The sequence below is a fragment of the Natrix helvetica genome (assembly GCF_964273705.1).
Source record: "Natrix helvetica genome assembly, chromosome: 1".
NCBI lineage: Eukaryota > Metazoa > Chordata > Lepidosauria > Squamata > Natricidae > Natrix > Natrix helvetica.
Genome location: NC_138548.1, coordinates 148,792,906 through 148,808,103, shown reverse-complemented (window position 1 = coordinate 148,808,103; position 15,198 = coordinate 148,792,906). Strand labels below are relative to the sequence as shown.

At 35.5% G+C, this 15,198-nt stretch overlaps 1 long non-coding RNA gene across 8 annotated transcripts in view; it reads left to right on the top strand.

Moving 5' to 3' along the window:
* The window catches only part of LOC309385459, a 160,812-nt gene that overhangs the window by 105,040 nt on the left and 40,574 nt on the right, over window positions 1-15,198 (top strand). For 2 of the 8 annotated variants that reach the window (XR_014174221.1, XR_014174227.1), the window contains one exon: window positions 2,520-2,673. The exons of 5 other annotated variants lie outside the window; for them this stretch is intronic. This is a non-coding gene — a long non-coding RNA (uncharacterized lncRNA). Of the gene's footprint in view, window positions 1-2,519; window positions 2,674-13,683; window positions 13,784-15,198 lie in introns of those variants that run through there. One more of the 8 variants, XR_014174228.1, reaches the window with a different exon arrangement.

Sequence of the window (15,198 nt, the reverse complement as noted above, 5' to 3'; positions counted from 1 at the left end):
GGCAATAGAGTAATAAAATCCTTTGTTCCAAGCGGAGTCCAATATGACAAGAGATTTATCTGAGTGTCACGGAGACAAAGACAAGATGCCTGAAGTTCTATGGGTGGAGTCAAATTTCAGTGTCTGTGAGGACGACGGAAGTGTGCCATCTTGCCCTGCCAGCTTCGGAGTTGAAAGGCATAACAAAAAGTTTTCAAAGTTTCCAAAGTTTTCAGATCATCACCTTATTTATAAAATTACAATCCAAAATCCGCCTTTGTTATGAGCGTGAATTCATTATTTGGCTCTCCCCCTTCCTCCTCCTCTAGAGCAGAGGGCAAAACCATTTATAGCCGCCTGTCCGAGGGGGGGGGAATCCCCCTCCCTCCAGTCACGCTTCTCCAAGCCGAGTTGAAAATGACTCTAAAAGCAGCTGGCAATTTTTTTTCTTTTTCGAGCAAGCAAGGGAATGGGGGGGAAGTTTCCACCTCACCACACAGCAACTGCATCCTTCAGTTCGTGCGTTCTTCCAGCTGCCTCCTCACGAAGACGCCGCAGCGCCTCCCCATCATGCCTCCCGGTGCCTAGGGCGATGTGGGGAGCCCCCCTGGCCGCCGCTGACTCAGGGGATTCCCCGCTACGCCGCCCCTTCAGCAGGAGCCCCTCCAGGGCGTCCTGTGCCCCCCAAATAATGGGAAGCCCACCAGAAGAGCGCGGGGCGAGCAGAGCCTGCCTGTCGTGATCAGCAGCCGGAACCGGAAGTCTAATTTCCAGATATTTTTGTAAGTTATTCTTACATTGAAATAGCCAATGATAAGTTATGACTAAAAGTTGTTGACAAAAAATAAATTAACTGGTTTCTAATGTAAACATGCATTTATTTATTGTATTTATAGACTATCTCTCTACAAAGCTCCAACCATTTCCAATATACATTGTATTAATAATTATTACTTGTTTAGTACTGAAAGCTAATCAAACCTTTTCTTTAACTTCAGGAGATATTGTAAGGTGTTTCTCACTTTCTCTGTCTCCTAATACTTCTCTTTTTTTCTGTTTTTTTTTTTTTTTTGCAAAATGAATAAATGTATCATTGCAGCAATATCTAATTACTAATTAATTGCTTAAAATATACAGCTATTTTAACAGACTGATGTAGCATCAGAGTGATGTTTTATGCTCTTGGCAATTAGAAAGATCTGCTACATGAAATAAAATACGTAGTGGAACAAACCCACTTTTCAAACACTGCAAGACTGTAAACTTAGGCAAAAAGAACTACTTGAATTTTTGAAAAGATTTTTTATTGCTAGTAGGGTAATGCAAAAGAATCTCGAAGCTTTACAAAATTATACTATTTGTAGTCATTAAAAAAACACAATAGGTTTTCTATAGCGTTTCTTATAACACATTTGTGGTGTTTCTGCATGGGTTCCGCCTGCAGAATTGTTTTCAAAGAATTTCATATATACAAAGGATTCTTGCAAACTTGGACTTATGGAATTGTAGTCTGGAGGGAATACAAAATGTTCATTTCCATAGTATATAATGGAAAGGCTGTCAGATTCTTAACTACAGCCAAGCAAACAGCACAGCAATGATATGTAAAAAAAATATTAAACCACTCGGTACAGAGGATGAAGGCTAGCTGACTTGACACCGAACACAGAAAGGTAAATGATTGGAACTTTAATTACTTTGATCTGTCATGCCTTGTAGCCGTATGTCAGCAAAGGCAAGAAAATTGACATAGAACAAAGGCTGTGAATGTTTCAACAACTTAACTCATTTCTTAGAAGTTGATTAATAAGTTTACTGAACTAAACATATGCTCAGAATTGAGGGAAAATATATTCTATACACATGCAATGGATATCCATGGTGTATTCCAGACAATCCTTTCTGTAAAGAACATTTCTGCTCAATATACCAAATTTACGCATCTAAGAGGCCATTAGTATTTGTAGCAATTAAAGAATAACAGAGTTGAAGGGGACGTTGGAGGTCTTCTAGTCCAAACCTCTGCTTAAGTAGGAAATCCTACTTAATGGTTGTCCAATGTCTTCTTAAAAACCTCCAACCTTTTCTTTAAAACTTCCAGTGACCTATAACTTCTGAAGGCAAGCTGTTCCACTAATTGTTCTATCTATCAGGAAATTTCACCATATTTCAAGTTGGTTTTCTCCTTGATTATTTTCCATCCACTGCTTCTTGTTTTGCCTTCAGGTGCTTTGGATAGTTGTTAGCATATGAATATCACTTTTTAGGTATTCAGGGAATCCACTTATACCATAGAACATAAAGGTGAGAAACTGGATTATTCTTGTTTCTGACTACTCATCATTAAAAATATTTCCATATCAATTCCGGAGGAGGTGGGGACCCCAAGAAACAGTAGGCTAAAACTAAATAAAACAAGACATTTTCTTTACTAAAAAAGGAAACAGTATAAGCGATACTGTGAATCATCAGAGAGTGTGAAATCTAAATAAAAAACAAACAAACAAACAAACAAATAAGACATCTTTTATTTTTTCCAGAATAATAGCAAAGGAAAGATGGAGTTGAGAAGAGTTGTACTAGTGGATATGTACCAGATCCAAAGGTCTTTGGAAGGATCTACTACTAGGAGAGTAGCAGATGATAGAGCACAACTTGGGGAATTCTAGGGTGGTCTTGGATCACCTGGATAAGGTAACTGGACTTTACCTTATGTTGTGAAACTTTAAGATTAGTTTGTGTGCCATTGCCAGCCTCAAGAGCTTTTCCTTTCCAATGAAAACCACTGGTTTATAGAATAGAATAGAATATTTATTTCTAAGCCGCACCCTCTCCCGAAGGACTCGGGGCGGCGTACAATAAAACAAATAAAATACAAAGTACAATACAAATCTGGACAGGACATACATATAACAAGGACGTATATAAGACGTATACAAGGAGGAGGTAGGCTGATAGCTAAAAAACAATTAAAAAGTCACAATATTTAAAAACCCCAATAAATAAATTCAATTGAATTACACTAATAAAAACCCGTCAGGAGCGATATAGTTAGATCATGGTTGAGCCAGGCCAGCTACTTGGAATAGGTGGGTCTTGAGCTTAACTCGGAAGGAACGGAGGTCAGACGTAGTCCTAATATCCGGAGGGAGGTCATTCCACAGGGCTGGGCCCGCCACAGAGAAGGCTCTACTCCTAGGTGCTGCCCCTCGACACTGTCTGGTGGACGGCACCTGGAGGAGTCCTTCTCTGTGCGAGTGAATTGGTCGCAGGGATGTATGGGGCAGAATACGATCCCGCAAGTAACTAGGTCCTGAGCCATGGAGCGCTTTAAAGATAGTTATCAAAACCTTGAAACGCACCCGATAGACCACAGGAAGCCAGTGCAGCTCGCGCAGGAAAGGTGTCACATGGGAGTACCTAGTACTCCCCATAATTACCCGCGCGGCTGCGTTCTGGACCAGCTGTAGCCTCCGGGTGCATTTCAAGGGAAGCCCCATGTAGAGAGTGTTACAGTAGTCCAGGCGGTATGTCACCAGGGCGTGAGTGACTGTGCGTAAGGCCTCCCGGTCCAGTAGGGGGCGCAATTGGCTCACCAGGCAAACCTGGTGGAACGCCCCCCTTGCCACGGCTGTCACATGGTCATCCATGGACAGCCGGGCATCCAGGAGGATGCCCAAATTGCGCGCCCGCTCCACAGGGGCAAATTGAACGCCCCCGATGGCCAAGGATGGAATTAATTGGCTGAACCGGGGAGCCGGTACCCACAGCCACTCCGTCTTGGAGGGGTTGAGCTTGAGTCGGTTGTCATCCATCCAGACCCGTACGGCCTCCACACACCGGGACATCACTTCGACAGCCTCGTTGGGGTGGTTCGGGGTGGAAATGTACAGCTGAGTATCATCAGCGTACAGATGATATCCCACCCCAAAACCACAGATGATCTCACCCAACGGCTTCATATATGTGTTGAACAGGAGTGGCGAGAGGACCGATCCCTGTGGCACCCTACACGTAAGGGGGCTTAGGGTCGACCTCTGCTCCCCTGCCAACACACGTTGCGTCCAACCGGAAAGGTAGGAGCCGAAACACCGCAAAACGGTGCCCCGGACCCCCAGCCCCTCCAGTCGGCACAACAGGATACCATGGTCGATGGTATCAAAAGCCGCCGAGAGGTCTAATAGGACCAGGATAGAGGAACAACCCCTATCTCTGGCCCTCCAGAGATCATCTACCAATGCAACCAAGGCCGTCTCCATGCTGTGCCCGGGACGGAAGCCGGACTGGCGCGGATCTAGATAATCATCTTCCTCCAGATGCCGTGGAAACTGATAAGCCAACACACTCTCTACAACCTTCGCCAAGAAGGGAAGGTTGGAGACAGGACGATAATTGGCCAGCTCCATAGGGTCCAGGGAAGGCTTCTTGAGCAAGGGTCTCACCACCGCCTCTTTCAAAGAGGCCGGGAGAGACCCCTCACTCAACGAAGCGTTCACTAGGCCCAGGAGCCAGTCACGTGTAACCTCCCAGGATGCCAGTACAAGCCAGGAGGGGCACGGGTCCAATAAACATGTGGTGGGTCGCAGTCGTCCACGCACTCTGTCCAAATCCTCGATGGCAACCAAGTCAAACTCCTCCCAGATCGAAGTCTCAAGACTCGCCACGGACGAGTGCCAACTGAGACAGAAAGACAGCAAGAGAATGGGCCTCTTCACTCCTTGTATAAGATGATAGGTGTTGAAAATGGGGGAGATAGTCTCCTGTTTTCATGAAGTAGAAATCTGCTTGGACATTCAGAAAAGAAAAATAGACAGATGGCTAATCTATGGGGAATCATAATATAGGTAGTCCTCCACTTACAACCACAACTGAGCCCAAAAATTCCATTGCTAAGCAAAGCAAAATTCCATTGCTAAGCAAGATGTTAAGTGAGTTTTGCCCCATTTTATGAGCTATCTTGTCACAGTTGTTAAGTGAATCACTGCAGTTGTTAGTTTAGCTGTTGTAACACAGTTTTTAAGTGAATCTGGCTTTCCCATTGACTTTGTTTGTCAGAAGGTCGCAAAAGGTGATCACATGACCCCGGGACACTGTAATTGTCATAAATACATGCCAGTTGCCAAGCGGCAAAATTTTGATCACATGACATAGGGATGCTGCCATGATCATAAGTGTGAAAAATGTTCATAAGTCACTTTTTCCAGTGCTTTTGTAACTTCAAATGGTTACTAAATGAATGGTTGTAAGTCAAGGACTATCTATATTTTGTCTCCAAGTACCAAAATGTTGTTTCCTAAATGCTAGGAACTGAAATTTCACAAAAGGAGGGGAAAATAATATGATCCAATATGCTGGACAGATTATTTTATCAAAAGGTGAAGAAGATACACACACACACACACACACACACACACACACACACACACACAATGGTAACACCCTGACACTTGATCCTAGATTAAGAATATGGGGTTGTGCCAAAACATTGTGTTTATGTGGCGAGAAATTTTGCTGGAAGAAATGCCTGGAATTCTAGAAACAGAATTATGTCCATAGAGATTTCTGGAATATCTTGTAAGACTCTGGAATGGAGGTAGACACTGCTGGTACAACTTAGAATGAATGTTCTTTTTCAAAACACAAATGTTTTGGGAACTATTGCAAGTACGTATTATGAAAATTACAAAACATAAATTATATATCACCTCTTTAACAATGCTTCCATGTTATATTATTGCATAGACTAAAAATAATTCTGCAAGAAGGAAATTCATGAATTATTTACAGTTGCCCTATGCAAAAATATAATTGTGCAAAATGAAAATCTGTTAAGACATTTACATAAGAGGTTTTCCTTGCTAATAAAAATATACAAATTAACATAGCAAATTAGAACTCAGGAAAAAAAATATTATTGTTTTTAATGGTTACTGATGGCTAGTATTATGTATTTAAAAAGTGGAATTGAGGACTAGCTAAACAGATTCAAATTATGATGCATGCTAATTGACTCCAAATTAATGAGTCAGGAGTGATTAAGCTAAGTAAGGCAAAACCAGGAAACAAGATAGAAGACTGTAATAATTGAAATCATAGATATTTGGTTACAGGAAAATATAGGTTACACATACATATAATTCTGTACAGTCAGTTCAATAACCAGAAATAAACTCTCCAAAATAAAAATGCAGTATCTTAATAGTGGAGAAACCTATATTCATGTTTAGTATCATATGCTACCGTTTAAGAAATTTGAATGAGAAAAATTCACAATAAAGAAATATTTGTAGAAGATGGATATCTTTATATCATTTTATCAACAGATGCACAAAGTCTTTAGGAGAAACAAGTGGGAATTTTTTTTTGAATTCTACACTGGGAGAATTTAAAAAAAAACCTTAAAATACAGTAAAGTATAAAAAGTATAAAGTATAAAAAGTATAATAAAAGTATTGCTATTAGAAACAATTATTTGTATGTTTATTATTTTTAATGTTCTAAGCCATGCAGAGTTACCTTGTGATGAGATGGGTGCCAAACAAATTTAATAATAAATAAATAAGTACCGTAAATAAATAAATAAATAATTTAATGGATAAAAATTCAAATTAATCCTTTTAATTCAAGATTGCAAAATTAAGCATTGCCAAGTATCAGGATGTTGGTTTAATATAGAAATTGTACAAAGAATTACAATTTTCCAATTAAAATATAATCCTAGGATTAATATTTATATTAGTGTTTTGATCTCCCACATATTACATTTAATTAACCATTAGTCCTTTGGCTTGATGTGTAAATTTAATAAACTTATGGCCTGTTAAATTACTGCCTTCTCCAAGCTCACCCTGACAGAAGGATGATCCTCTACCAGCAAATACTTAGTCCTTGATAGGCAGAATTGACATTTAATTCCTTTTAAAATTTCATCAAATCGAATTTCAAAATCCCATACCCCACACTGTGAAATAGTAATATCTTTATACACATCTTACAAATGTAAATTGTTGCTGGTGGGTGGACCATCAACTAGATCAGGGGTGTCAAACTCCTGGCCCACGGGACAAATGCGTCACATGCTGGCCACGCCCATGCCGTTTAGCGAAGGGGGGAAAAGTCATGATACGTCATCTAACACCGCCGTGACGATGCAAGTTTGACATCCCTGAACTAGATGCTGAGGCATTGGAAGAGGTTTTTATGATCCATTAGTTTAAGCTATCCATTAGTTTCCCCATCCTAAACTAAATGAAATCCATTTTTACAATATTTTAGACGAATATTCTCTTCGTCATACTATATCCCACTTTTTTGCTATGTAGTCTTTTTTAAAAAGATAGAAGGAGAGACAGGGGATGTCTCTCTTTCTATGAAATGAAACATTATGATTCTTCTATAGTCCATTTCTCCTATTACTTCTAAACAAACTAAGATCAAGGTGAAATACCTTTTGTTCATACGATGCCTGCACTTGACTAAAAAGAGTCTGAAATTATTTTCTGGTGTTGCAACACCTTTGTCCCATGGGAGATGAAGTTTGGAATGTAATTGATCAAAAATTATTTCTCTCCATGTTGAATTTGACAATAGGAGTACAAACAAGACAGAGTTTTAATGCTGCTGTCAGGTCTGTCACTGTTATTTCTTTTTCTAACAGTAATATGTGATGGACTTTAATTGCTTGTTTTACAAAAAAATTAGAAAAGAGATAATATAACTTTCAGCTTAGTTAGATAAAGGAAAATTGTAGTGGTGGTGGGGACCATTTACTGGGACCTACTGAAAAGGTACAGAACAATATAGTAGTTCTCCAGTTCTGCAGTTCAAAAAGAAAATTATTCCTAAGGCAGTACATTAAAAAAAGAAATATGAGACACGATAGAATATATACTCAGTATAAAATAACTTACTTCTATGTCACGCTTGACAGTAAAACAGTAACATTTAATCTGCTATGAAATATGGGGAAAAAATCTTTTTGAAGATATTCAGGTTTAATATACTATTCTGTTAATTCTGAAACTTGTTTTTATCTTTTGTTTTTTTAGAAATTATATGTAACTTTAGCATGTTTTTTAAAACCAGGAATTCATCAATGTGACATTATGAAAATAAATTCTGTCCTCAGAACTCTCAAAAGCTGGGAAAGGTTCCACAGAAGTTAGAAACACACACACAATGGATTTCTAGAACAAAGGGAGATAATCCTATTCAAAATACAATTCTCCAATATGCTTTTCATTTTATAGCATTACAGGTAGCCCTTCAGCTGCAACTGCAATACAAGTAGTCCTTGACTTACAACAGTTCATTTAGTGACTGTTCAAAGTTACAACAACATTGAAAAAAGTGACTGATGACTGTTTTTCACAGTTATGACCTTTGCAGCATTTCCTTGATCATATGATCAAAATTCAGATACTTGGCAACTGATTACCAAGCATATATACATGGCCATTACTGTGTACCAAGGTCATGTGTTCATGTTTTGTGACCTTCCGATAAGAAAAAGTCTTTGATTCCATCTGTGGAAGTATGGCTAAATGTCTATGATAACTTTACATTTAAAAAGTACATTTGTTGGAGAATTCAATTCCATTTGGAAACCAGCTTTAGACACATTCAAAATTGGGCTTTAGAGTCTATATTTTAATTTAACATATGATCCATATGTCTTAGTTTATTCTTTTAATAAATTGTTTACTATGAATAGTTTCCCTATTAGATTTAAATTTAGATAGAAATGGGCATCCTTAGTAACTCCAACTCAATTAATAAAGTATCTTTAAGAGACATGTTTTGATTAGAAATTTAGTCTGAAATATCTTAGAGTGTTTATGTATTTGGTAGATTGAATAGATAATTAAGATACAGTTAATTATAAATATTTATATAATTAAATATAATTATATTAATATATTGTAGTAGAACATATAATTTCTTCTGTATCTGCACATATTTTATTGTTTATATTGGTTTTGGTAACCAGCGAATGATCTGTCTTGTTTTCCTTTTCATCCCCTGATTCAGAGAATGTAGATGAGGCAGTCGCAGAGACAATGATGCCAGAATGATGCAAACTCATTGAGATATTAAGAGGGCAAGCACTGCCCTTTCATATTTGCATTGCAGTGTCGCAGGCAAATATGCAAAGGGACAGAGTTTGTATTGTGATGTCATGATCCATTTCATCATAGCTCACTTTCCCCATGGATGTTATTTACATATTAGTTTCTATATACACATGTTCACTAAGTAAAACCGCAGGAGATTTATTGCTGACTTCCATTTATTATCATTATTTAAAATGAATTTCAAAAAAAACCACGACAGTTTTACAATAAATCATACCACCACCAATTTTCCTTTTATCCATGCGTAAATTCTATTTAGCCTCTCTTTTAGTCTACAGGTAGTCCTTGACTTACAACAGTTCATTTAGTGACCATTGAAAATTACAATAGCACTGAAAAAAGTGACATGACCATGTTTCACACTTATTACCATTGCAGGATCCCCATGCTCCCCACACGATCAAAATTTAAATCCTTGGCAACGGGCTCATATATATGACGGTTGCAGGTCAAGCAAAGTCAATGAGGAAGCCAGATTCACATAACAACTTTGTTATTAATTTAACAAATGTGGTGATTCACATAATAACTGTGGTAAGAAAGGTTGTAAAATGGGGCAAAGCTCACTTAACAAATGTCTTGCTTAACAAAATTAATGTTGGACTCAATTGTGGTCGTAATTTGAGGACTACCTATATTTTCTTCTCCATTAGCCCATTCATCTTACAGTTTACCAATGAGAACATTGCATGCTGAAATCCACCAACTACAGCAAACTGTGGAACACCAAATCCTGAAAATATTAGAAATATTAGAAAATTCTTTTTTTTTACCAGTATCAACATCAGGGCTGATGTGATGTCAACATTCAGCCACATTAAAGCCATAAAAATAAGCCTGTTCAAATCCATCAGGAAGAAATAAGTAGATATGACAGACTTTACAATTTATTTTTTTATTTCTTCCTGATGGATTTGCTGGGAGTAGAGAATGAGATTGCAACTTTACTTTTTAATGTAAAGAAGAGTGCTTTGCATCATATCAAACAGAATTTGGCAGAAAGTCCATTGGCAACTTAAAAATAAACAAATTCATTATGTATGCAACAAAATAATAAATTGTCAACCCTCTAGAATTCACAGAAATATGCTACAGTATAAATCTTTCCAAACAAATGTATCAGTCTTTTTGTTGTAGAAGCTATGATATGAATAAAACCATTAATGAATTCTGAAACTATTTTGATTGGTTGGTTAGTTGGCTGACTGATTGATTGAAATATCTGTTAGGTAGTTCATCTTCAATTTGTGTACAGACATTAAAACAATATTAAAATAGAACAAAATACAATGTGAATATTTAAAACACAGTTATATTAATACAATAAATACACACAAATTCAATTTCTTTATAATTTTATATGATTATGGAACATATACATATTTATCCACTTGAAAATTAATTCAGCAGTCTGGATTTTATAGATTAAATTGTAATTAAAAATATAAATAAGATAATGATTAGAATAAAGGAGTTTATTGAATATCATCAGCATATGTATAGTTTAGAAATCAGATTTTTTTCTAGAATTAAATTTAAATGTTCACATAAATCTGAATAAATTAGCATTTTCTCTTAGAAAGGTAATAGCTATCTCTTTTGTATAATACAGTCAGTTTGCTTTTTCAGACTTGCATGCACTTATTTTTAATTTTATGGTTATATAGTTTTCTGAATTTTGGAATTTATTCTCCAATTTTGTGCCCCAAATGCCTATGCTAGTGTTTGATGCAATCTTTAGGCAAACATGGTTTTTATGGTGTTCAACTTTTCAAGCAAATGCTGCACTTAATAAAGTCAATCCTATCCACAGATCTTCTCTTTAAGTTGTTCTTTTTGTCTTGAGAAACCAAACAATCATTTTCTTGAGAAGAAATTTATACCTGACCTACAGCAGTTCTTGCATTCAAAAGTCAGTTTCCAAAAATGGCACATTGGCGACATCATGAATTAATATTATTTTATTTCTTATAAATGTTCTGCTTTTTACCTTATATTTTAGAAAACATTCTGGAACTTTCATTTGAGTGATGTTAACATTCCCTTTATATTTTGGAGGAGGACTCTGAAGAAATAAATCTATTTTAACTATTCCTGGTAACTTTACATTTTGAATTTTAATTGCTTTAACATTTCCAGCAAAATATCCATATGAACTGATTGTTCATTTGTAACTTTGAGCTTCTTGTTGTGTAGTTTCAACTTTAAAGATTCTTGAAAAATCTAATGCTTTTTTTCCCCTTCAATTTGTTCCAATTTGTTCCACACATCTTTTGCTATATGCATTTTGTTAGTTTGAATGAGTAAGAAATCATATTCAGAATTATATATCCATGGCTTTTCTTTTTCCATATTTCCTTTCTTTGGAAGTCCTTTTTGTTTCTTTTGGCCTGTGTTTATTTCTAGATCATGTTTACATTGTGAATATTCAGCAGTATTTTGATTTGAAAGTATCATCTTTGGTAATTCAGTCATTCAGCATCTCAATCACACATAGGCATTCTGGCAACTTAACTTGCTTGCTTTGCAAACTGACAAGCACATAACAAACAAACAAAAAATCTTTTCTTTTTCCTAATCTTTAAATCGCTCTCTGCTCTGAACCCCTAGCCTGCTGATGAAGAGCAAATAGATTTATATAATTTTCATTTAAAAAAAAAAAGTATGAGGTTGAATAAAAATAAAAATATGTTTTACATGGAAATAACATGGTTATAAAAATATCTGAACCAATAAGAACCTACAGTCTATATACTATTATAAAAATAGGATTAATCAGGTAGAAATGTAAATGGCACGGGTTAGAAGCAGAAAAAGAAAGTAAATAGCTGAATAGAAAGAAGATAAAAGTGGGAGAAGGCCAGATAATATCATTTAAATTATTAGGAATCATGTTCTACTGTTCTACTGTGCCATGAAAATTAAAACTTTTATATATGGCAAGATGATAGAAATGTAGAAACTCTATCTCTACACTGGTTGACCTCAAAGGTCAAAAAGTTTGTAAGTTCAGAAAGCTGGTGTGTGTAAAGCTGGGAATGAATTCCTACATAAACAGGATTCCTTAATTCCTTAAATAATTATTAATTATTTTTAGCTGGTAAAGAACAATCTTTCTTTTATTATGACTTGGATTTGGATTCAAGCATCCTACCTCAGTGAAAATCACCATATTTCATAACTATTATTTATTTAGATTATTTCTATGCCCCCCCCAAACTCACAAAAGCAATTCTAAACAGCTTACATATGATTAAAAAAATAAATAAAACAATGGGTCCAAAAACAGAACAAACTCCAATAGAATCCATCCATTAATCTCAATATTCCCATTTAAATAATTTATTTCTTGATGGTTTGTCCTGCATTCTGGACCAATACGCAGGGGAAAAAATAGATTTTTCAGGGCTAAAAGGGTCAAGACCATCTGGATCTTAGAGGGACAGCTGTTCTACAAGATAGGTATCATTATAGTTTAAAGAAACACTTAAAAACTAGACCAGGAATATAACATTGACATAGCCTGACTTGAGGCATAAAGTCAATTATCAAATTTATGAAGGTTTACCAGACAGAAAGTTCTTATCAACATTCTTGAACAGATTTTGGAAGTTCAGCAGAGATTGTACAAGAAATGAGGATAAAGTGACATTGTGAAAAGCAAGACTACTCACAGAATGTTGGATTTTGCTCAAAATGTCCAAGACCTTCCATTTGAGGTACTAAAATTGAAAAAAAATATGGAAGAACGAATAAGCTGAACATGCCATTTTAAAAACCTACATCTTTCTTTGCTGCTAGGTAGAAAATTCTAAACTGTCCATTTATAACACTAACCCTTATTCGAATGAGATGCAAATCAGAATGCAGTTTATGTTTACTCCAAATGTCACCATATGCTGTCATTTACTTTTTAATCCAAGCAATGTATTTTAGAATACAATGCATACAAAATGTGTGTTTTAAGGTTAAAATGGATACAAACTGGTCACAAAACTATAAAGGAAAGTTAATGTGGAGAATTAGAATATACACATATGATACTGATGTGGACCGGAAATAGAATGGAGTGTCTATCCTTACTTTGAGTTGTTTTAATCATGAAGATAGATTAAATAAATATAAAGTATCTCCAGAAACAAGAACTGTTTGCCTATATCTTTGCAAACTTCAGACATATCTATTTTTTACCTCTGAAACATCCTATCTTTTGAGGTGAGAGACTGGGGGAGGTTCATATGGGAGGTGATTGACTAATTAAAATTCAACCCCCTCCCTCCGCCCTCACCCAATATTTCCGGTTCCTTTCTTTGCCATCTTGTGTGCATGATTTTATCTGTTAATGTTTTTATCTGCTTGTGTATTTTTATGATGGATGATATTGCTTTTTTCAGTGTTTTTATGCTGTAAACCATCCAGAGTCATTAGATATGAGATGGGGGGTGGGCAAATAAAAATTTTAAATAAATAAATAATCACATAGGAAAACACAAGCTTTAGACAGAATGATTTGGAAAAAAGCAAATATGAAATCTTCACTAATTTTTTTTCCTCTTTTTCATTATTCCAGGATAGTGGGACTGTAAACAGGTAGATGGTGTTTCATTTTGAATGAACTACCAATAGATTGTGCATTTCAGCTCACTGTCTAACTAATCACCTGGAAATACACACACACACCGTCCTATGATTATGAAAGGTGTTTTTTTATTTCTTCTTATAGCAAATTGTGTCTTTACCAACAATCATTTAGTTATATTTTATTACATTAATTTTTCACCTGTGACAGACATTTCGGATAGGCAAAATAAAAAGAAATATTATACATCACTCAGTTGAAAAGAAATGACATCTAAGATAACATGATAAAAATGGTAATAATTAACACTTACTAAATTATTTTACACGTCATTAATTTACAGTGATATTATATGTAAGAACTGCAACAATGCTAAAAAAAGTATAATATTGCTTCATACACATAGGCATAGATACTGCATTTGATTTTCATGAGGAAAGTCAGAACTTCAGCTAGTTCTTCATTTTTCCCCAGTATATGAAATACTTACCCTAGTAATAGCTACATGTATTGTGCTAGTGGGGGGAAAAGAAATCATTATGCTGAGGGCATATTTTGCATTAAATGCTTTCCATATGTAATAGAGAAGTTTCTACAATTGAGCACTGCACTGGAGTAGTAGTTTAGGCTTTATTACTTACTTCTAATTTGTATTGATGGCCTTAAAAAGTAGCATGCTTTGCAGTTCTATGAAAGAAAAGATTATAAATGGAGATTAATTATAATTTTGCTAGCTCAGTACTTGTAAAACTAAAGCAATTTATATTCCTTCTCTTAATGATCTCCATTCCTGATTGCAGTAATGCAATCTAATTGTGATTATGATAGTATCTGAATCGTGTGGGCTTCTATGTGATTGGAACTACTCTTTGCATTAAAAAGTAATTTTGGAGTAATCATGAAAAGTTACTGTGGAAAATTGGCAAGTAATATATTTTACTCTGTATGTTAGGTTTCTGCTTTCATTTCTGATTATATCTTCTACTAAGGATAAGCATGATATTATATCAAGGATCTACTACATCAAAGACTTGCCAATAATAATTATGAGTATCAAGGATAAGCATGATACTACTGCAATAGCATAGATATGGTTAAGGTAATAATTGATGAAATTTTAAGGGCACTTGGTTAAGCTTTGACAAAAGATTACATTAGAAGAGAATCAACAACATTCTGATGAGAATGGGTTGTTATTACCAATCATGATTGGAATCCATAAAGTAATATCTAAAAGACTTACTTGACATCTGGAAGTATTGAATTTATCAAACTTGAACACCTTAATTTTTTTTTAAATCCACTCTGCATGGAATTGCCTATATTTTAAGATGCTACCTTAATAATTCTTTAGGACTTCAATTATTAAATTTCCACAAATCTGAAATTTGAAGCAAACTGTAAATTAGTATGTGTATATATGTATGTGTATACATGAATGAATGAATGAAAGTACTTGGGAAGGACTTGATAAGTGGATAAAAATAGTGTGAAATCTGATGCAAT